The sequence below is a fragment of the Setaria viridis genome, chromosome 2, assembly GCF_005286985.2.
Source record: "Setaria viridis chromosome 2, Setaria_viridis_v4.0, whole genome shotgun sequence".
In the NCBI taxonomy this organism is placed as follows: Eukaryota; Viridiplantae; Streptophyta; class Magnoliopsida; order Poales; family Poaceae; genus Setaria; species Setaria viridis.
Window position 1 is genome coordinate 18,300,534 of NC_048264.2, and position 4,268 is coordinate 18,304,801.

The window sequence follows — 4,268 nt, forward strand, 5'->3', positions numbered from 1 at the left end:
CTTAGCTGCCTGCTTCTGAGCTTTCTACTCAAAATACAAAATATTCTTCTTCGTCGCCTCGCAGACAGGAGCATCAATCTTAAAGAAGGAAAAAATATGGTTCCTCCAAGATCCACCAAGCTTTTCCTACACTTCCTTGCATTCCGAAGGTGACTCCACCCAAAAATGAAATCACCTTATTCCTCAGCCTTGACGGCATTTATCTCTGAAAAAAAAATGAGGAAGGAATAGATAAGCAACAAAGCATCACCAAAGGGAATTAAAGCCGGAGTGTAAATGGCAAAACTCACTTTCTTGGGTGAATCTGAAGAACTTGGTCCGATCAGGACCAAGCATAGGGCCATCGACTTTGGCCCAATCAGACTTAGGGATCTCCCAACCGCCTCAGATGGGCCACACACTAACCATACGATACTCTTCAACAATGTCGTGAGTGCTATACTTGTGAGCAAACAGACGAAGCATAGAGATAAATTTGTCCCCTTTAGAGCACAGAGTAAGATCAACCTTGTACTCTTTGTGCAGGGCAGGAATTGTCTTGGTAACAAGATGATGAGGCTCGCCATTATCTTGTGCCTCCACTTCATGATGTTGGAGCCAATCATTAGGTCACTTGTTACGATAGGCAGCTACAGGGGACACTAGACCAGTGCGATAAACAAAGTTGAGACATCCAAATTGAGCCTCTTTTTCAATAACAACACCACCTTCATCCTCTAAAAGATACTTGGGTTGGTGGTGGACCTTGTGGGCAGCAGCAAACCCTTTGGCAGAAACCAGAGGTTGTCCTCAGGTCCCAGCAACAAGAAGGTCCCAGAAAATGACAACCTTGTTGTCCTCAGGTTGAGGAATAACCTCGGAACCAGGAGCCCTGGCTGAGATGACCATCCTCTTGTCTTTAACAGAACAATGCTTTCAAGTTTATATTGGCTCCACTGAAGATGATGGTCTTAGGTGTTGCATTGTCTTCCTCTTCAACACCTGACGGACGCTTTCGTTTTGGAGCCATAAGAGGCAATACATGAAGCCTCGAGGAAATACTGAACTAAGATCTATGTAAATTACCAGTACAACGGATGAAGGGGGCTTCGAACCTCCAGCAATGAAAGCGATAGCAATAAAGTAAAAAGTTGGGGGCCCGCAAGGGGTATTTATAGGCTAACCGGAAGAGAAACAGTAACAGGGACAAAAGGATGTAAAAACAATTGAACAAAATATTAATGAACTCTTTCAAATATTTGAAAGAATAAATAAAAAAGGGCAATCAAGTAAAATCCCGCTTGGGCTGACCTTGAGGAGTTCCAAAGGATGGTTGCACGATGATTTTTAAGATAGCAATTTCGGCCCATCAAGGAAAGATATGGCCCTATCTCACGAGGGGCTACTATTGGGGAAACCACCTTCAGAACCCACTTCGAAGGGAGAAGTCCCTCAGGAATTAATGTTGATGTCTCGTTTTGCTTTGTGGTGAATTTTGGGTGCAATAAAGAAGAATGCGTGGATCAAGGTCTCTTAGGCGTACCAGGAGTCCTTCGGAACACGATGATGGAGGGCTTACCTTCATGAATCCATGAGGGGTTTGTGTGCTTTGTCAATGTCTTGGCTTATCCCCGAAAGGAATTATAGGAGTGACCCGACGAAGGGCCCTTCTACCTTCGAAGAAGCTAGGCATGCGTCGGAAGACCACGGTGGCTGCCACGTGGGATGAAGGAGCCCTACGAGGAGCCAGCTGGAAGAGTCTGTACAAAGGCCGTATTCCCCATTGTACCCTAGAATATTTCTCGAATCTAGCCATTGGGTAATGGTATTTTGTATTTGTACTTTGTGGCGGTTGATCTCCCTATAAATAGAAGTGCCACTATAACTGACGGGACGGATGGTCTGAAGTCAATGAATGTTACTTGCATTTATTATTTCACATTTATCTTTGGTAGCTTGTTTTTATTTTCAGTTCGTAGAAAGGAAATTACGGGAGACACTCGCTAAAGGCACTTTGTCAGGGGAAGCCTCGCCCCTGTTGAAGGATAACTCACGAACGGTTGCGTTGGAGTCCATTCCGGGGCCGTCCTACACCAACACCTCCCCGTGCAGGGCATCGACGTCGATCCCCCAACCCATCCCCGTGAAGATCTCTCGGAGAGCGTGGGCTGGCTTCATCGAGGGATCAGGGCTATTGCCCCAACTGCTGAGGGCTTCACCAACGTGTGCGCCCAGACCTCCTAGAGGGGGGCCTTCCTGGTGCTCCACCTGGCCGGGTGCGACCACCTTCGAGCGCACAAGAAGATACGGGACATCCCCAGCAATGTAGCGGTGTTCGTGGAATAGATCCGGGCCGTAAAGTCCACGTCCACAACCTTCTAGGTTACTGGCTGGACCGTGGTCCTGTCCTAGCTCGCACCCTGGCGGTGACCAAAGCTTGCGCTGTTTCGATGGACAATGCGAGGGAGAGCCCCAGTAGAGCTGAGGGCACGGCGAGGAACGAGAGCCTTCAAAGCGATCCCCAGGTTTGAACTCTTCCCTAGCCTGCGCCTCGAGGCTTAGGTGCCCTGGGCCCATCTTTTGCTAGTTTCTTTTGCTCCGCGAGCCCTTTCGCTTGTAGAGAAAACTTTTGTGATGTAATGGAAACCTTTTGATTAATGGAAATGATGTTTGGGTCTGTTCGGGATCTCATTATCAGTTACCGGGGGTTCCCCCTTTTCCCTTTTCAACCTGTGAGACAAGATTGGAAGGCTCCCACTATGAGAGGCCTGCCCCCTCCCCCCCCACCCACCAAGGCGCCCCATTCCAAATGGGGGTTTCCTGGCCGCTCTGGGATTAGTGTCGCACCCCTTCCGGAAGTCTTTCTGGAAGCCCTTCTCTTCAGCGGGATCTTGGCCTAAGGCTCCTTTCTTCATGATTAGTTGGACTGGTTGGAGAGGCAAGGCCATGTGTTTGGCTACCAGAGGCATCCCGAGAGGGACTTTTTCAACTTCATTGAGGAGCGCGGCTGCCTGTCTGATCGACTGAAGCCCAATTGGCTACCTGAGCTACCCCTCCCCCCTTCAGGGGGCTTAGATTCTTCAGCTTCTCTTGCAGCTTCTCCATCTGGGGGGGCAACACCCAGAACATCCCTACTCCTAGGGAAGTTGAGAGTGCATCTTTGTCCCCCTTCATAAAGGAGGGAGTTCTTCCATCAGCCATCCTTCCGATTTGGAGGTGTAACAATTTTTCCCAAGTTTAAATAAAAATCTATGTTTGTGTTTTTCTTCTTTTTTTTGTCTCTCTACCCAGAAATCCTCCTAGGTTGCTTTCAAGACTATGCTGCACCATGGCGGGGAGCCAAGAGGTGGGGAGCAGTCCCCGTTCCCCCTTCCTTAGAATTGGTAGGGAGCCTGGAGGATTTTCTAGCTTACAATAATTGTTGACCATGTATTTACCAAGGAGGCACGTGATCCTGTTGCCTCCAAGAGTCCTCGCCCTGGATGCTTCTCAGGTGCAGAGAAGGGGAAACAAGCAACTGTCGAGTCGCCTGTCATGTCATCATCATCTAGGGGCTGGTCAGAGCACGTTGCTTGCGAGGTGGACCCACAAGTAGAGCTGGACACTGCCCTTGCTAGGTGCTTGGCAGCGGAGGAAGTTTTTGGGAGCGGAGCTCCTTCCAACATCGTTGATGCGGTGGCATCCCAACGAGCTGCTCGGGAGGCTTTCTCAGTGGACCTCAGACCACGCGTTGCTACTGGGGCGTCCTCATCACGACCGGTGTGTTGCCCTTTGCGTTGTCAGGCTTTCGGAGGGCGATCTATGCCCCGGTCCATTGCGTGCACGTAGTCGCATCCGCCATAGTTTCTTAGACTACCTTAATCGTGGTGACCTAGGCTAGTGATTGTCTCGCGTGATGTGGCTCCAAAACTGTTAGTCTCGCTTGGTATTGTTTGTAAAGAATGATCCCGAAATGGCACCGATATGTTTTTGTGGCCTGTTTCCATTTGCTGTGTCGACTGTTCCCGGGAGGGCAACGCCTCCGGTTGAACAGGAGTCTCGTTATATCGAAAGGCATTGCTTTTGGTTGCAACAGACATCCAGTAGCATAGAGGCAGGTGAAAATACAGCTCGGGGGCTACGGCCCCGGAGCGGCCCATGGTCCTTGCTGTAAGGCATTGCTTCTAGAAAGGAGCAGGCGTGCGGTGCTACGCTGGCGCTCGAGGGCCTCAGCCCTCAGCTGGCTAGTGCGACTCGTCGGAAAGCATCGCTTCTAAAAAGAAGCGGGTGTGCAGTTCTACACCGGTGCT